Consider the following 19979-nt stretch of genomic DNA (forward strand, 5'->3'; position numbering starts at 1 on the left):
CAATCAGATGCCAATATCAAATCACTGACTCTCCCTCCGTGATGCTCTGTAATCTCTCCGTCTCTGTAGAGCCCACCACATGTATCCCTGGGTCTGTCTCCAGAGCAATCATTTTCACTCCTGAATTCCGTGTTCTTACTCTTTGATCCTTTCACTGTTTCTCCTTAATCCTCTAAAATATAAATTCAGTGCTCAAGAACAGTAGATTTTTTTCTGTTCTATTTAAAAAACTAAACTTTCTAAATTCGAGAGAGAGAGAGAGAGAGAGAGAGAGAGAGAGAGAGAGAGAGAGAGTGTGTGTGTGTGTATGTTCTCACTACTTTTCTATTTAGGTTCTTACTGTAGTCGATTCTTCTTTGATGAGTACCACCCACTGCAGCCCAGCTTGGTCGCTCTGCCCCAGGTCCTTGTGCTGTCTTCAGTGAGTCATGGTTTCTGTTGGGTTGCTGGTGGATCTTCTCAGAAGTCACTCATGTTTCAAGAAGGGCCTGCTGGGTATCAGATGCCTGGTCAGGGCACAGATACCATGTTGCAGAGCTGCTCTGTGCCCCTAAGGATGGGGAGCCGTTTTGCCATCCATAGAAGCTGTTTCCTGTTGAGTCACTGGGTCATAAGAATGACCGGGGTCCAAAGTTGGCTTCCATTAAGATGGACTTCATGTCTGGTAGCCACAGAGACGTTAAGGACTGCCAGAGGCTCCAAAAGCCCTAACCTCATGGACTACCTGGAAGTTCTTCAGACCACTTTCCTTGTTACTCCTTCAGAGGCAGGGCCAAGTGTAGCTCTGTAGGCTACTGTCTTCCTCATACAATTATCTGAACGTAAATTTCATTTATTGTACTGTGGGGTGGAGTCAGAAAAAGGTACAGCCGGCTACTTGCCACGGGTATGGCATAGGAGTAAGGGCACACTGGTGGAGCACAGTTGCCCTCAATGAAGCCTTAGGGCATTAGAGTACTGGTATAAAGGAAGAATGATCCCGCATGCTTCTCCTTCAGAAGAGGCTACTTCTCACCCTAACCAGCACTTTCCCCCTTGCTCCAACATAACTCAGTACAGATACTAATATGTTCTCTCAATGGAATAATCTTTGTTAATAGCATCCATTATATACCTGTAGGTGTGCGCACACTCGGGGAGAGGTGACATTTCCTCCTTTCACAGCTGAAAAACATGATTCAGAATGCCTAACCAGCTTGGCCCAAATTGGAGTGTGTTGTTGGCATCTTGATGCAGGTGTTTGTGACTTAGATTCGCGCTCTATTTATACTAAATGGAGGTAGGGCACCCTGGAAAGGGCCTCAGCTCTAGGTCAAGCCCCTGTGTGCTCATTGTCATTTTAATGACAGTCTTGTCTTTCTAATTATTTGGTGTATTTTCTTTTTTTTTTTTTTTTGGTAACTGTGGATATGCATGCCAAAAGCACCCCTCCATGATTTAGTTTGATGTTGAAAATACTTTGCCCCTGCACCCCAGTAGAAGTCTCCCCTTCTCCTCTTTCTGTTTGATGCATATTTCAATTATTGCAACAGGGTACTATAGAAATAGCTCATGCCCTTGCAAAATTGCCACCACAAGTAAGGACCTGGACATTTTTGCTCTGCGTGTATGTCACAGGATTTATTAACTACTGCCATGACAACTATAATCTGCTGTGCACATGTTATGTGTATATGTGTGGGCATGCACATGCCAAGGTGCACATGGTGGAGATAAGAGGATAATCTGTTCACCCCTTCCATTATTAATCAGGCGTGGTGGCAAGCATCCCATCAGCCCAAGGCTTTAATTTTTTTTTTCTCCGTGTCCGAGACAATGTGTTGGATATAAATAAGTTTTTTCAAGTCGCTTCTAGTTCCTTGGTACCTTGTAATATTGTATCAACTCTAAAAGGTACAAGTGCCTGCAACCTATTAATGAAAGAGCTGTCTGCACTGGCCGTTTGAGGTTCAGCCACAGTGTGTCCAGCAGAGTGTCTTAGCCTTGCTAGCTTCTGATTCTCCCAGCAGTCCAGCTGCATGTCCCACAGTATGTGGAGACTTACTTGGTGTCCAAGATGACCAGTATTTGCAGGCAGGACCACTGCCTTTGCTGCCATGTTTTCCTTGGTTGTTGCATGGAGCACCATCATTTTTTTCTTTTTTAATGAAGCATTAAGGTCCGTTTACACAGTGATAAATAAAGTAATTACTGTAGCAATGGCATTCTGCCTAAGTCATCTTGAAAACTGAATGCAAAATCTTTTTAATAGCTCCATAATGGTCTCTTGAAGTGTTACAGATTTTTATAACGATAGCTGTAATATAAGTGCCATTATTTACTGCGAGACTTGAACATTTTGACCATTTACACGGTCCTTGTCTGTCTCCAGCTGAGCTGAGTGTGTGCCACTGCAGCCCTGCAGACGTGTGCATGCTGGCTGCTACAGCCAGGCGGCTGCCAGAGGCAGTCTTGGCCAGGAGAGGAAAGCCACATCGCATCACTTGTGATGATCAGACCGTGTCGGGTCCGGCTCCATGTTTTCATGTAGGAGGTTTGTTGTTGTTTTTAAATCATCTTTTTTTTTTTTTTTTTGGCAAAATGGAGATTCTGTTTTGGGAACTCCCGAGTTGCTGCCCAGTTTGATAGTATTATGTAAGAAGGCACATTTCTTGTGTTTTCTGATTACCCATTCTTTGGAACAGTCCAAACAAAGAATACTACAATAATAAAAGGGGGAAGGAAGCCGTCACTCAACTCTTCTTGTGTGGTGTCATTTGTGTCCTGATGAAATTCATGAAAGCATCTTAAAGTGGCATATCTTCTCAACAGCCTCTTCTTGCCAGGTATCAGATACATGAGAGGTGTGTGTAGGACACCACTGTGTGGATTCATATTTTCTTGGTAGCAACCGAGCCTAGAGAGTCTGGCTTCCATGCTGACGGAGGGGGAACGGGCCTGTTTTACACGTTTGCAGGGCTGTGTCTCAGGTGAGCCTGGCCCCGGCTTTCCCACGACTACACATTTCTAGAGCACACACTTTGTTTCCTGGGTGCTCGGGAGACAGACCTGTTAGGTGTGCATGGTCTAGCTCGTTGATTCTTCTGGAGAGCGCAAACGTTGTTGATGGGAACACTCGGTGCATTGCATCTGATTTGTTCTCCTGGTGTCTGCATTAGCAATAAATAGACACTCTATTTGCATATTTAACACCCCTCTCCCTCCAGCCCACACCTCTCCACTCCGGGATTAGCTGTTCATTACTTGAAGCTTTTGTCTCTTCACTGGGATACAACTTTTCTCCTTATTAGTCAGCAGAAGTTACCCAAAATGGTGTTGTTTAAAAAGGAATAGAGAAACATTCACAGGTGGCCTTCCCGGGTACTGCTGTTGCTTGTTTGTTTTCTTCCGGTTATACATCCTTTATTCGTGTGTGTGTGTGTGTGTGTGTGTGTGTGTGTGTGTGTGTGTGTGTGTATGTGCGTGTGTGTGTGCCTGCCCGGAACTTTCTGAAGTAAAAATAAATTATTCACATGCTAAACTTTTCATGCTTCACACACAGAATGTTGGTATGTATATGGAAATGCTGTGTTCAACACAGGAGTAAAGACATGGTAAGAATGATGTAAAGTATTTCTCGAGATAACAATACTAGAAAATGCTCAACCAATTCAAAAATTTTCAGGCTATGTTTTTAGATGGCAAGAAATTTTAAGGTGAATTCCCATGGTGCACGCTCATTGGAAATCTCTTTTACACATACATACCTTTTAAACTTTCATTCCGATGTATGTGGCAGAGATTTGCTGAAAAATAATTATTAAGCCTGGCGGTGGTGGTGCACACCTTTAATCCCAGCACTTGGGAGGCAGGGGCAGGTGGATCTCTTATTAGTTCAAGGCCAGCCTGGGCTATACAGAGAAAGCCTGTCTTGAAAAAGTAAAATTCATGTAATATATGAGCTAGCCATTTAAAACTGAACAGGTCTGTGATGTGTCGTATACTCACAGTATTGAGTCAACCACCATTTCTAGTACCCACAGAGTTTCATCAACCCAAAAGGGAACCCCCCATGTAGTGTCTCCTGTTTCCCCATTCTCTAACGCAACTGCAGAATGCCAGTCTGCATTGTGTTTCTATAGATTGTTTGTATGTTCTATACAAATGCAGCCATCTATCATGCAAGATCCGGTGGCCTGCTGTTTTTAATGCCTTACCTACACTATAGCAGGTATAGGGGCCTAATTGCTTTTCATGGCTGAATAGTATTTTATTATGTGAACATAATGAGTTTTGCTTATCTGGAAGATCTGCTCTTAATTGCATACATCCAGGACCTTGGACGTCTCTGTCTTTGTTCTGGGATAGCTGGAAATTCTGTTTGTGGGTGACTGGCTCCTCTCTGTCCCCTTCCCTTTCTGAAACCCGTGAATCCCGCTGACACTTAGAGAAAGGGGAAGAAGATCCTTGCAGGTAGAAGTGAAAGTACTCGACAGAGAAGGATCCAGCGTTGGGTGTGATCACTGTGGTCTGGGCTGATCTTACACACTCGGCCAGAGTGTTTGCCACACTGCAGCACTGTAGCAGTTCCTTCCCCCCTTGGACACCTCGCTCTTTCAGCCTGCATGCCCTGGCACCCAGCTGTCGATTCAGTACCACTCTCAGTGACCATCCTGAAGACCGTGGTGGTCCAGTTAGGGCATGACAAGTGCGTGTTGCTGTGCTACAGAGGAGTATGCGGTGGGCATGCACGTGCTTCACCTGGGAGAGGGCCGCCTCCAGTTCTGTTCAGCAGCTAGGGCAGGGAGAAAGGCATTTTGCCTGGTTCGGGTCTGGCTGGAGCTGCGTGTTAGGAAAAAGAGCTAGGACAAGAGCAAGGGTGAGGCTGGCCTAGGAGGGCATCTTTAGTCTTCAAGGATATTCCTGAAGAGCTTTTTCTCTGAACCAGAATTCCCCTAATTCCTTACTTCCTAGGCTTAAATTGAACAGTAATAACTTGTCCATCATCCCAGTGATTTAGTCCCATCAGGCTTTCTAAATCCCTCAAAATTTCTTTCCTATCCCACGAGTTTTGCTGAGCAAAAGACCCCATTTCCAGTTATCTTTGTTCTAATTCCTACCTCTCACTTTTCCTCAATTTTGTGCTTACTGGATTATGCTTTAACCAAATAAGGGTGAAGCACGTATTTTGAAAAATTCCAATTTTATGAATGATTTAACAAGAACTTTGATGCATTGGGGGGGAAAAAAACAACAGTTATTTCATACTTTACTTTTTTTTTTTTTTTTTTTTTTTTTTGCTTCCTGCAGTAAAATCATACACTTACATATTATTGACTCATGTATGTACAAGTCATTATATAGCTAAAAGAGCAGATATGCCTTTTGGGCGTTTGAGCAGTGAAGAAAAACTGATTTCACACAGGGGTATGAACAGGTGATTCCTGCAGCCTCTCGGATCCTCTGAAGACAAACTTTTCCATGGAGGAAAAGGCGAATCTATTATCCATGAGAGCCACATTTAGGGAGACATTAGTGCTTTTAGCTCTGGGAATGAAATTGCCCTGTACTTCCAGGGAAGGAGCTCTGGCTTTGTGGCCAGAGGCCTCTGTGTTTCCTTGAGAGTGGCGCTCAAAATCTCTGGGCTTCGGTCACCACCAGAACAGGGGAAACGCACCATTTTGTTCCGAGGAGTATGCCGAACGTTGTAACGACTCAGAACCGGCAGAGCCAAGAGCAGGCCTGCCCTTGTGGGCAGGCGTATGTGATTTGAGTACAGTGGCGGGCTGAATAATGTATTTCTTGATTATTTATCTCTGCGGGGCGGTAAGGATACAAGACTGGCATTCTTGCGGCACCCTCTTGGCCCTCTTTTCAGTTTTCACGGTGTTAACTTCTACCTGTTGTGGTGGGAAGCAAGCGTTGCCATTATTCTCAAAGGCATTAGAACAGGGCCATCTTAAAGTGCTACGATCATCTTGTACCTATAATTCAGCGCCACGTCGGTTACTTTGTTAATTCAGCGTCCTCTGAGGAGCCGCAACGGGGGCTCACTTACCCACGCCCCAAGTTCGCAGTGCTATTTCTAGAAAGACTCCAGCCAGCCGCAGCATTCCAGGGCCACCTGGTGTGAGTGGAGCTCCTTGGACACTCCCCCCACGCCTCCCAGTCTAGTAAGATGTCCACCCTCCTAGTGACCCCTGGCCAGCAATTAGAAAACCAGATAGGTCTTCTCACAGTTCACTGGGATCCATTTGTTTTCTCATCTGTATTTGTTTTCTTTGCATTCTCTGGATCATTAGCTATAAATAGCTACGTTTTACATGCATTCTTAATGTAATCGCTTAATAGCTGCTCTCTGGGAAGGAAGGCTCTGGTATTACTGTTTTTCTTTGGTTAGATGAATTTGGGGCATAGATTTTTTTTTTCTTCTCTCTCTCTCTCTCTCTCTCTCTCTCTCTCTCTCTCTCTCTCTCTCTCTCAATCTGTCTGTCTCTCCATCTCCCCCCGTTCCTCTTGTCCAGGCTGGCTCTAATTCCATGCCATGACTATGTTTGGGGTTACACCCTGGGTAGGAAGCATGTGTCGATTCGGGAAGCGTAACTGGTTGGGCTTTGTTTGAATTGTTATTCACATCTTCCTCAGATTTTGAAAAATTGAAACCAAAAACCTTTTCTTCCTTAAAACTAAAAGCCTTTTAAGATGAAAAATACAATGAGTTTTAACAGTTTAGAATAACTCAGAAATACTGTTTTATTGTTGACAGTCAGCCATCCACTTACATCTTCTGCTTAAGAAAAAAAAAAAAACGATAGGATTTACTATATTAAAATCTTTGATTCTTAGTTAGAATAGGGTGCTGCCACGGTACAGAACAAGAGAACAGGAACTCAACTTTACCCTTGAGCCCATTGTTTGCTCTGGCGATGGGCATAGTGTGCCTGCAGGTTAGGGCGCCCCCTGTTGGTGCCGTTATGATAGGGCAGAGGTGGGGAATGCATGTCTCACCTCCTAAGTCAGAATCCTCAGCATCGCTTGAATATTTGTGTGTGGGGTGACTGTTCTGGAGAATGCTGCTGCGTAATAGAAATTCCCAGAGTTCTTCAGTCTGTGGATAGCAGCTCACACAACTAGATGGTGCCTTGTGCCTTCTGGCAGTGAGGTAAGTCTTGAGTTGATAGGAAGACAGAATGGTCAACGCTTCAAGCTAGACTAATCCCCTAGAGGACACTGGGCTTTGGGACCAGTTGAGTCATAAATGCTCCCATCTGAACTCTCTGCCTTCCCTCCATCCTTTCATCCATTAGGTGAGCCAGGAATTTCTGTTGTTTTCTGCTGTTATCCAGGTTGGCTTTAAACTCCTGGGCTCCAAAGACCGTTCTCCTCATCGTCCCCAGTAGCTGGGACTATAGACATGGGTAATTGTGTCCCTCTTTGAGAATTTTGATTTCCATTGACTCCAAGTCCCTTTTCTGAGGAAAACAGTCCGATGCCCTGCCTACACTGTGGCATTATGCAAGAGGAGTAAGATGTGAAAGCAGAAGTGCACAGCACCACCTCTTGCATCGCTCACATTAATGTGAAATGGCAGTATTTGTTTCAAAACAAAATAATGTTTGCTTACTTGATCTTCTGTTCTTTTAACTCTCTTAAAAATTAAGTTTTATTCTTTGAGATAATCATTAATTACATATTTCTTCCTTCTCCTTTCTCCAAACCCCTCCTTGTCGTCTTTGAAATTTGTGGCTTTTTTTGGGTTGTGGTGGTGGCACAAGCCTTTATTCCCAGCACCTGGGTGGCAGAGGCAGGCGGATCTCTGAGGTGGAAGCCAGACTGGTCTACAGAGTGAGTTCTAGGACAACCAGGGCTACACAGAGAAATCCTGTCTTGAAAAACAACATGACAGCTTCCATAAAAAATATTTGTGACCTTTTCTATTAATTGTTTCTGTGTGTATATGTGTATCTAAATACATAAATACAATCTGCTCAGCCTGTGTGATGTTATTTTGTATATATGTTTTCAGGGCTAACCATCCAATATTAGTTTTTTCTGTTTGTTTGTTTTTGGGTTTTTTGTTTTTTTTTTTTGTTTGTTTGTTTGTTTGTTTGTTTTTTTTGCTATAGAAGCCTAATTTAGAGAGAGAGAGAAAAAAAAAGCAAATTTAAGTATGTAAATACTTCATCCAATTTAGTGGAAATTATTAACCTTTCTTTGTAAACGAATAGCTGACTGCCCTGCATGGCCTGTAGCTGACGTATCCATGAAGGGACACACTGAATATTACTCAAATTATTTAATCCCTGCACACATTACCACATCTAGCCATTTTGCTATAATGAGTACAAGATCTTTTAAAAAATAATGCAAGCTATCTCATATTCCCAGCCTGTTGTCCATGGGCTTCCTTTGATGCCTTTTCTGAACAGACTGGGGTTGTATACCCTAACCTGCACCCAGGGGGCCTTTTACACCGTCCATCTAGCAACAGATCTCCAGGGAAGAAAGGAAAAAAGCACATGTCATCATCGTTTCTTTCTTTTAGGTTTGGAAAGAATATATCCAACAAATCAAATGCTCTCAGAGTCACAGCATGTCTCACTTCTAGTAATTAAAACTGAAGCCCAAATTGAATAAGAAATAATTTTTTATTGATTGCTGGCGTTTGTGAAAAAGGTTTAATTAGACCAAGATACAGAAGGAACTTACTGGTGCTTTCATTTAAGAGACACTGCTGACATGGTTATTTTCTGTATCTTATTTTGCCCAGGAATTTATGATTCTTTCTCACTTTCTTCCAAATATGCCAACAGCAAGCCTGCATTCATTAGCCATAGCTGTCTTGTCTTTTGTTTTTAATTGTAGATGGTATATGTTTAAGGTTTTTATATTTGTTTGTTTTTGCACAGTTTCTTTATAGTGATGTAAGAATTCCATCCTTTTCTGTTTGCTGGATTATTCCTGTGTGTTCACCTCTTTTGTCTCTGTGGTCTTGGGGTAGCCTTGGGTTCTCACAAGACCTCAGAGGATAACTGTTACTGTTAATGTGAACAGTTGTTGCTTCTCACATCCCTCCCTCCACCCCCAGTTCTGCCCAGGTTCTGCATGTTCCCTTACAGTGCTTTCTTCCTGTGGAAACCCTGGCCCAAATCCATGTCCATAGGGCTTCATGTTTAGAATTAATGGTGGGCCAGACTGCAGCCTCATTTATTGAATGTCACTGCTGGGATTAAAAGTCAGAGGAAGAGATGGTTTGGGCATATATTTTTATTTTATTTTTTAACTTCAGGACCCTTTGATGACAATAGTTCAGCGGTTACAGTGCCAATATTATGTGAAACTTATCTATATGCATTAGGGTAGACAAGAGAATGAACAGTTGTCACATGAGAATTCCCAGTTGTGTCATCCCGGTCTATTTGAGTGTTTAAAGTTCGAGCCCTGCTACTCGTCATGACTTTATTTAGTGGCTGACACCGAGCCAGCATTGCTGGTAAGCACTGGATCATCACTGTACATGGAGGTACCCCTGGCACTGTTGTGTGTCACTGCCTTGTCCATCTGTTCTTTTTCCTTTGACATGCCAAGTGTGCCGATCAGAAAGATGACTGACACATACTGCTGCTGCTTCTGTCCCTGTCTCCAGTGTGCTGCAGATGAGAGCTTCTGTGAGCGTCTGTGGTGGAATTCTTTTCTGTATGCTGTCCTCCGTCCCCTCTCTCCCTGTGTGCATCTTGTTGTGGCTCTAGCCTCACCTGTTTCCTTCGGGGGTCCTAGAATCCTCTGAAAAGAGCAGACTACATATGTAGATGTGGTATGGATTGATACATGCCATGTGTACTCAGTATGATGAAAGAGCCATAAGAATAGAGTTTGTAGGAGTGAGCCAAAGATTTATATATGTTGATTCAAAAAAACCAAAGGTAAAGGTAGACCATTTCTCTGATCCAGGCCCAGAGAGATCACCTGTGGGCCCTGAGCCTCCTGGAAGGCATGGATCCCAGGCTTGACCTTTCATCTAGGAATAGGCAACAATTTATGTAAGGAATTCAAGCATTTTCAGTAATAAAAGATAGGGAAAAACCTTCAGGTCAAGGTTGAGCTTGGATTTCTGACTTATTTGTTTTCATTATTGGCAGTTGTTAAAGAGCTCAGGGTGTTCTAATCAAGGGTTTGCTAATCAAGTTACTGATGCTTAGGCCATTCTGCTTACTCCCTCATTCCTTCTCCTGAGATACTGCCATTAAAAGAAAAAAAAATGACAGGCATTTCATTTTTTCCAACAACGTGGGAGTAGCTTAAGTGTCCCCCATCTAGTGGTATGTTTTCAGTAGTTAGGGTGAGGGAGAGATAAGCTTACACAGCTGAGTTCAAAGAGAATAAATTTATCACTTCTGTTCTCATACACACACTGAACTCTCCAGAAAAACCTCCAAACAGTGAACAAACAGAGTTTTTCTTCAACTAAGTGCATGGGTTTTTGTGAGGTCTGACTGCATGACATCTATGAAATAATTGGAGACCTTTGAAATACGAAAACACCTTCATCCATAAGAGATCTTTTGACTTAACACAATTGTGAAATAAATCTTGGGCAAAATGCTGATTCAGATTTTACAGTCTGTCTATTAAGTTTTAAAATATTCCTGGAAAAGAGCAACCTTCTAGCTTTCTAAAAAATATGTGTATGGTTGTTTTGCCTGCATGTACTTGTATCTACTTGCCTGGTGCCTAGGGAGTCCGGAGAGGGCATCAGATTCCCTGGAGCTGTGAGCTGCTTTCTGGGTGCTGGGAACCAAACCTGGGTTCTCTGCTCTTCACCACTGAGCCATTTCTCTCTAACCTCTCTCCGCCCATCCCCCCACCCCCACAAAAACTTTTTGTTTGCTTGTTTGTTTGTTTTTTCAGACAGGCTCTCACTATGTAATTTCTGGCTGCCTTGTAGCTGGCTTTAATAGACCAGGCTGGCCTAAAACTCAAGAGTTCTTCCTGCTTCTGACTTCCAAGTTCTTGAGCACTGGGATTAAAGGTTTAAGTCACCATGTCCAGCTATCATTTTTGCTATGGATTAATATTGAAACCAATAACATTTGTGAAGAGTCAGAGTGAATGGAGACTTCAGAAGGCCACTTTGTGTGGCATGCAGGGCCGTGGACAGAGGAACGACACTCATGACTTGGTGGGGATCCCAAGTCCTGACAAGAACTGACCTGTTATGATGGGTTAGACTGTGCTTTTCAGTGGGGATGATGCTGACGGCTCAGTGGTTAGAATCTCTCTGTCTCACCCTGGCAGGATAGCACCAGGGTGATTTGTGACTCGAATGAGTTAATTTTTGTGTATATAGAGCCATGTTGGAACATCAGGGTCAAAGAAGCTTTTCTCACACCGACATGCTCATCTATTGGAGGTAATATTGATGGGATTTTTATTTCTGCTCATCTGGGTACCCAGGAGAAATTAGAAATCGTTTAATCATTTTTATCCCCAGCTTCTTATACCCCATGCATTCATGCATTTTATTATTGTACTTGAGTTTGCTCATGTTCCAGATGTAGGGTGTGTGTGTGTGTGTGTGTGTGTGTGTGTGTGTGTGTGTGTGTGTGTGTGTATTCCCATCCAGACAACATTGGGGGCTGTGCAAACACCTACCTTACTAAAGTTCAGACAAGGGCCGCTGTTTTCTGGGAAGTTAAACCTTGTGAAAATCTGTCTAAGTAAAGAAGATCAAGGCCTCTGTGATCATAAGTCAAGTCAGTTTCCCAAGTAAAAGGAAAAATCAGCTGACCTATGGTGCCTCTTACTCTAATTAATGACAGCCCAAGCGAGCAGCATGTGAAAAATGTGACACTCCAGTCAACTTGAACTGTCCTGTAAGCCGTGAGATCCTTGAAGGGTGCAGATCAACATTTTCTTCTGCACGTGAGATCCAGACTTTTTGTCTGAGGAGTCCTGTACGTGTTCCGTACAGCAGGCACACCCTTAAGATGAGATCAGGACAAAGGTGACAGGAGCTCATCAGAGCTTCCCTCTCCCCAAAGATAGGCTATGCCCCACCCTGATAGGAACTAACTGATAGACCGCAACTTCTGGCTGAGGCTCACCGTCCAGCCAGGTTGATGTGTTAGAATTTTGGTGGCTCTCAGAAGCCTGCTTCTCGAGTATGGGTAGAGCAGAGTCACAGGGCTGCAGTGGGTGTCGGAAGCCATCTTGTGTTCAGGAGGGAACAGTTCCTGTGTGGAGTGGGCAGACCAGAGCATCCACGCAAGTTTCCAGGGTTCGTCCTCGGCCTCTTCAGGTCACCTGCTGGCCCTTCTCTCTGCAGCTTTGCAGTACCTGCTCAGGGTGTTTGGTGACTGCACCTAGGATTCAGGTTATACCCCAACATTCCAGTGGCTCAGATTTGGGGCCAGAACAAGACAGAGATTGAAAAGTGGGACTACCTTCAAAGATGTTGTCACCCATCAGGGAAGAATCATAGCATCTCTGCTTCCAGCTGCAAAACTGCAAATCTTGACTAAGGAGGTTGGGATCTTATACTTGAGAATAGTTTCCATAGATCCAAAATATCACTCAGTTGTGAAAATGAGGGAAATTCTGGTACATGTACAGTGTGGATGGACCTCATGGTCACAATGCTAATGAAATAGCCAGTCACCAAAAGACACATCCTGTGATTCCATCAGGACAGAGCCGGCAGCTACAGAACGGTGGCTGCTGGTGTTCGGGGAAGGCAGGCGTCTGCAGTGTTTTTGTTCTGCCGAGTGGGGAGAGTTGTAGAGGTAGATGGATGGTAGTGATAGCCGAACACCAGCGTGGACTGTTTAATACTGCTTCGTTTCCTATCTAAAGATGATCGGGATGATTGGCCTTGTGCTACATTTCAACACAATTAAAACAAGTAAACATAAGAAGGAGAGCATGAGAGATAACGTTCAGCTGCCCATTGGCTGTTGGGTCAGGGAAGCTGGGATAGGGTCTCACTGGCCCATTCCATACACACTGACTGAGTAGTCTGGGGCTGAGTTTTGGTTCTACCTGAGTTTTGGCACATTGATGCATGAGGGTAACACCTGCCTCTTTCCCAGCGTCAGCCCTCTAAAGGAACCTCTCTGGTGGCTTGTGCCAGGCCTTCCCTGGTGCCAGCCCTAGCTGGAAGATTACCACATACACACCTGGCTTAGGCCAGGTTTCCAGGGAGGCAGGCCTTCAAGGGGCCTGGCCTCGTCTGTTTTCACAGTGCCACAGTGACAGAATGTTGCAGATCTAAACTTGTTTTCACATTATAATCACTCCAGGAGTGTTTTTAGTGCCAAGGTGGGGCAGCCTCCCTCCCTCCCTCTCAGGCGGACTGAATCACCCTTTCTGGGGGTGGGACAAGGCATGCATTTTTGGAAAGCTGGTAAGGACCTTCTGTAAGCAGGCATGGGGATCAAAGCACTATGCATTGTTCTCCTCTAGTCTCAGCCTGGGCCACCTACCACTGGCACTACCACAGTTATGTCTTCTGCGGAGCGTCCTAAAGCCCCACCTGAGGTAGACACTCTTGGGAGGAGTGTTGGGTTGGATCTGCTGCCGGGACGCCTAGAACAGCAGTGGCTCAGTGAGCGAGGGAAGCCACTAGGATGCTGATGTGAGGCTGATGCTGTGGGGGCTCCCAGTCAGGGTCCCTTGACATGTTCGGGCTCACCAGACTAGGTTCCAACCCTGGACTTTCAGGGCTGCACACCTGATGAGCTGCCTCGCTCTCCCCTGCGCCACAAATGCCACTGGAGAGCTGCTGGCCTGTTGAGCAAACTTGTGCCAGTCAGGGAGCCGTGCGATAGGAAGATGGCGGATGGTCAGAAGAGTACTTACCTGCTTACGCACGATTCCAAGCTTGTGCCAAGTACTCAGCCGTCTTTCTGCCTTTAATCATGGAGACTTTCTGAATCACATGTAATTAATTGGACGCCCTTCAGGCAGCTTTTGACTGGCTCTGGCTTTCTCTCTAGGTGATTTTCCCTTAAACTCCTGGAAGGAGAGGGCTAGTGGACAAGAGAGAGATTTCTTTAGAAACGAGAGACAGTACTTTACAGTCCACATAATATTCCACATTGCATAGTGCTTTCAAGAGCCACTTCCCCAGCCCAGGCTTAAGCCTGTAGCTGTTACGGAAAACAGGTAGGCATGTGAATATCCACCCTCACTTGAGCATTGGTATTGTCTCACCTGTACTCTCCTAATGGCATGTCAGTGTGTAATGATGTGGTGTGCCTTAATAATGACCTTACCATAGTTACTTAGCCTGTGTCTTGCTCGTCTGATGTTAAAAGGGCCCACGTCTTAAACCCTCATGTCCTAGACTGGTCTTCCTGGAGGAGAGCCTAGGTTGGTCCTCTTGTCTCAGGTCTGTGTCAAGCTGCCCTTTTCAGAGCTGGACACAGGTGCTTAGAAAGACTTCTCACCGAAGTGCTTTCGGGATTTCTAACGTCTTGCTGTTTTTTCGACCTTGTGTGGTTTCTGGTTTCACAGAAGGCTTTGTTTCTCGGTTTTGTTGCTGCTTTCAGCCTTGCCCTATAATCACTGGGCGCCAGGGAGGGCTGTGGTCTCTTTCCCAGGGTGCTATGCCAGCCCACATGTGCCACCACAGCAGCAGGAGGCTGGGAGGGGGCCAGGAGGGGCCAGTGTTGGAAAACACAGGAGAGTGCCTGTCAGGCCTTTGTTTGGGTTCTGAGTTTACCCCGGAAGGGAGGCAGGCATTCCTTGGAGCTGCTCCCTTTGGCTTGCTTTAAATGGGCCATTCCTCCCGTCATGTGACACAAGCTTAAAGAGACTAGGTAAACATGCCTTACAAGGTTAAAAGTAGGGGTCAGGAAGGATCCTTTCTCCCTTTTTAGGGATGTAGGTTGTGGGTGGGCAAGGTCCTCAGTATTCTTGAACTTCCTTTGCAGCCTGAGGATGACCTTGAACTTCTGATCCTTCTTCCTCTTGAGTGCTGAGGTCACAGGCAGGTGCTACTCTGCCCAGTGTATGTATGTGGTGCTGGGATTAATCCCAGGGAGACAGGCAAGCATTCTACCAACCGAGCTCTGTCTGAAGCCCCATTGCAAACCCCAAAGAAGGACGGAAGAGAGTGAGGAGCTCCTAGAGTCCCCAAGAAAAAAAGTGATGATTCAGGGCACAGCCTTCTGTGTGGCTAACACAAGGATGCCTTAGCTTCCTCCTGCATTAAGGAGTGATGGTGGCCAAGGCAAATGCCTAGGGTGCGAGTGGCTTTGGAATCTCAGGCTGAACATCACAGTGATGGAACAGCTTCTTGTGGCCATTGTAGCAGTCTGGATGAAGTTGTGGTGGTCAGGAGCGTACCTGTGACTACACAGGCCTGGGGCATGAGTAGTAAACCACAGGCTGGACTCCCAGTGGATGGGAAGGTGGGGCCAGAAAACCAGCTGATGGAGAGAACAGTATTTTAAGCGGAAGCAAAAGGACTCAGGTATGCACCAGGACTGCAGATGTCTACTTTGGGCACAGAGAGAAGCAGCTTGGGAGTACTGTGAAACGGTATTTCTACAGAGGCTCCACATGTGGCCAGGTGTGAAAAGACTGATAGTCAGAAAATAAAAAAAAAAAAGGAAGTGGACTTTTTAAAACTCCTATTTTGGGTGTGTGCAGGCATGGGTTGAACACCTGCCTCATGACAGCTAGACATTGCTTTGGGAGCTGTGCAGAGCCTGATGGGAGCAGATTCTGGACTGCTCTGATAGAAAGAACCAAGAGCAAACAGGGCCTGAAACTGCCACTTAGTGGGCAGCGTGGCCAGTCAGCAGAGGAGCGACTGAGAGAGATCGAAGAGCTACAGCTACAAGCCTTGCCCATCTGCTTATGTTGACTTAGCTTCATTCCCACGGTTCTTCTCTAAGCTATGGGCTTGCTTCATAGTCACTTACTTGTCCTTGTTTGGAAGGTGCCTGGCTACACAACCATTTCATACGTGAGAAAACTGAGAGCCAGCGAGGGGTGTGGTTTACTCAGTGTTCACGTTGGGCATATGGTTCAGAAACCCAGCTTGGCCAGTGGCTCAGAGACTCTTTAAACTGCTGGTCCCTTGATGAGGAGCAGGAAGATGGGCCTTCTCGGAGGAGAGGAGAGGCCTGGGATGCACCTGCTCTATCTTCATGATGTCCTTGCCTGGCTCTCTGTCTCTGGGCAGCGTGCGGCCTTGGTGCCATGAGTGTGTGTCTGTCTATGGGGTGAAGGAGGAGGTTGTCTGGCCCTGTTGCAGCCCACCTCTTCACTCACACTGTACGCTCCTCCTTCCCAGGAGCCTCTTAGTGGTTGCCTTAACGTGCGAGCTGGCCTGTCACATGCAGCAGCTCTCTGGCAGTGACCTTTTCCTTATGACGGGTCTCCCTAGCCTCTGTGGAAGTTAGAATATCCATAGCTCCCTGTCTTTTACAAACAATGGAAAAACCCATTACCAGCCCCCAAACCAGCTGCCTTTCTTCTGATGAATAGACAGCGAACCTCGAAGAGCGGCAGAGGAGTTTCCCGCAAGCACTCCGGGAGTGCATAATACGTTTTAAATAAGATTAAAAATTATGTATTATTCTCCCTAGCATCTCCGTCGGGTCATTGAGTGCGCGCATTCAGTGCTGTGTGCTCAGTACGAGGTAGTAACATGTATTCAGTGTGCAGTACATCCACTTTGTTCAAGAACAATGTATTCAAGGTCAGTGTGTTTTGGCTCTGCGACAGACTTCTGGAAATTCCCAAGAGCATAAGTTTTGTTTGTTTTTTTTGCACTGGTTATGTAATCCAGCACAAGTGACTGCGTGGCAGCAACCTCGAGTAGATGACTTTTAAAATGCAGTTGGTTCTAAAATTTTGCTTTGAAGAGAGTGGCTTAAGATTTGTCTTTTTGTTTTTCAAGTTCCTCCCAGGGTCTCAGGCCGGCTCTTTTCCTTTATTTGATCTTGTTCAGGGATCCCCCGTGAACACTCCTCCGTAGAAATACCATTCACTCCACCCTTTGCTTCAGTGGGTAAGCGTTGCCTCTCCCTCCGCACAGAGCCTGTCCCAGGAGAGACTGTTCCTTCCGGTGAAGTCCAGGTTGCTCCACTTGTAGGTCGCAGGGTTGTGAGCTCAACCTCTCACCTGTACAGAGATTCGCGTCTGGAGCGGCACATTGCAAAGTCTTCCCCGGTGCAGCTCCGCTGTCCGACAACACGGTTCTCTTCTCTCCTGGTCGGCTTTAGTGACACGTTAGCCCTTGACCAAAGTTACTCCCTTGGAGGAGGACATTCCTTCCACCAGAGCTAGGGCAGAAGCCAAGCATAAGGACCACGTCTGTCCAGGAGAGGGAACAGGCGAGCAGGCTGGGTGTCGGGGTGTCCCGGTGGCTCCATGGGCAGGGCCTTCATGGCGGTCTGAAGTGCGTGTACTGTGTGGCCATTGAGGGCCTCCTGGCTGTTGGAGGGTCCTGCACGGGAGATTCAGGCACCCCATCACAGCCTTTAATGTTACTTGTTCAATCGGCTGAGGATGGAATCAGCTGGAATTCATTCAATGTGTGACCACAGGCATTCCTGTGCGTTGAGTGTTCACATGCCAGACACTTTTCTAAGTGCTTTATAATGTATTATCTCATTTAGTATTGCTCTGTAGTAGAAATCGATTGTCAATAAGATCACAAGGTGCCAGTGTAACCTCCTTGATAGCACCCTCTTAAGCACCTTGAGTTTCATAATTTCCTATTTACAGACGAAATTAACATGCTAATTACAAATCATTCCCTACTATTCACTCAGGCAAGCTAGCTCCTTAAGGATCTCCTTAAGGTTTAGATGGATAACTTAATTGAATTGCTTAATGTATTTAGAAGTGATAAAACTGCATTTCTTTTTAATTATATAATCCAGATAACAAGGCGTAAGTCTAATAGAAAAGGTTCAGGGCATCTGCATAGGAAATGTACCATCTTCCTGAAAGGACTGAAAACCCTATTTCCCCCTAGTGTAAGAATATTATTGCCCAAGTCATCTCTTATATATTGATGTACAATTTCTTTTCTAACCAATGTTAATATTTGCTTAAATAATTTTAAAGTTTTGTCTTGAAGCCATAATGGTGAGAATGGTTTAGAATTTATTAGTTTTTTTTTTTTAATTTTTAAAATTTTTTTGTTGTTGTTTTGTTTGTTTTTTAGAAAGTTTTTCACTTTATAGCCCTAGCTAGCCTGGAACTCACTGTGTAGACAGGGTGGCCTGGAACTCACAGAGATCTGCCTGCCAAATGCTGGGATTGCAAGCACAGACAACCAGTCCCAGAACTTTGCAGTTTATTTTGAAGAAAAAGAGTAGTGAGCTAGGGCCAGAGAGTGAGTAGACTTGCCGGATGACTTTTGCTGGCAATAAAGACCCACACTTGCCAGTTATAATAAACACTGCACATCAGATCATTTTCAGATCCTCAGGAGGACTTATCCCTTATGGAGAATTCCCAGGTGAAGACTGTGTTTATAATGTGCAAAACCCAGTTTTTCAGTTTTCAGTTTAGATTTACTTTAGCTTATCAAATGCTTTTTGCATAGAAATAGTGAGTTAAGCATGGTTAATGAGTATCAGCAGATTGTAAGGCAAGTTTGTAAACTACTGAGAAACCTGCCTCACCTCTCGGGTATCGTCACTAGCAGCATGTTCCTGTCACCAGCTCAGGTGTAGAGGAGTTGCCCTCTGCCCTCATTGTACTGCATTTCTTAGCGTACGTGATGGAGAATTTGGACAACTGTTACGGTATTCTACGGTCAAGGAAAAACAAGTTCTACAGGTTTCCGGTACTGAGATCCGCTGAGCAGCTTTCCCTGCACTGGCCTACGAAGTTCATAGTCAAGTGAAAGCCGACCACCAGGTGAAAAGCTGATCATCCAGTTCATCCCTCCCAAGAGTGTGTGGGTGGGTGGGTGTGGGTGTGGGTGGGTGTCTGCTGTTTATAACCAACTTATGTGTGTCTGTGTGTTTGCTATTTATAGCTAACATTATTTCTGTTGATATTTAATAATTCCATAGAAGGGCTTTGCTCTAAGATGAGCAAAAAGAGCACGCATTCCAAATCATCAACCCCTTGATGTTATCCATTGGGACAGGAAGAGGAGACATAATCACAAAAGAACCAAACTACAGTTCTTAGGTTAGCGATTCACCACCTCTGAAAACCTCTGATGGTAACTGCTCACCCCCAAGTGTATATTGCTTTTCTGTCATTATAATCTTTAAAATGTCAGATTATGTAGATACGTTGCCATTCTTTCTCCTGACGAATTCAAAATAGTGGAAATTGGGAGAATTTTAATTCTTCAGGAGACCGAGCTGAGATGTGACTACTGTAAATGGACTCTACTCAGCCAAGCTAATTCTGAATTTGACAACTTATCAGCAAACTGTCCTATGCAGTTAAACTCACAGGCATAACTTTTCCAGAATTGTGGACCACCACCCCACATTCCCCAAACATCAGACAAGGGCCTGGATGAGGCTAGGAGCACCCACACATTGCAGGGATCCTGGCATAGTTGGTAAGCCCCCAAGAGTGCCAAGTCCCTGCAGAAAAGAACACGGCAGGCAGGGACAGCAGCAGACTACCTGCTTTTACATAGCAGCCAGTACTGCACAGCCAAAGCCAAAATAAAGAAAATGCGTTAGTGGAGTGTCCTTCTGCCTTCCTCTCTGTCTAGACAGGAGACCACACCAGGCCTGTACCACATGTCCTAGGGCAAACTCCTGTACTGGGAGACCAAGAAAAGAAGAAGAAAGAAGGCTGCAGTGAAGCTTTTTAAATAATTCCTAAATGTAACTAACAGTCAAGAGCGTCTCTTCAGAAGGGCCACACTGGTGGACAAAGGAGCTAGTCTGTTCTGCTGCATGGTCCCCCATTTGTGTGTTAAGCTGGTTTGAACAAATAACCTTCCTATTACTAGAAAGAGGTCTTTAAGAGATTTCAGTTTGTGAGTTGCTGATTCAGCA

The 19979-nt window shown here is 45.1% G+C and overlaps 1 protein-coding gene across 2 annotated transcripts in view; it reads left to right on the forward strand.

Moving 5' to 3' along the window:
- Positions 1 to 19979, forward strand: part of Igf1r (insulin like growth factor 1 receptor) — a 280439-nt gene that overhangs the window by 94057 nt on the left and 166403 nt on the right. The window lies entirely within an intron of this gene.

Source organism: Meriones unguiculatus, chromosome 14 (genome assembly GCF_030254825.1).
Source record: "Meriones unguiculatus strain TT.TT164.6M chromosome 14, Bangor_MerUng_6.1, whole genome shotgun sequence".
Taxonomy (NCBI): domain Eukaryota; kingdom Metazoa; phylum Chordata; class Mammalia; order Rodentia; family Muridae; genus Meriones; species Meriones unguiculatus.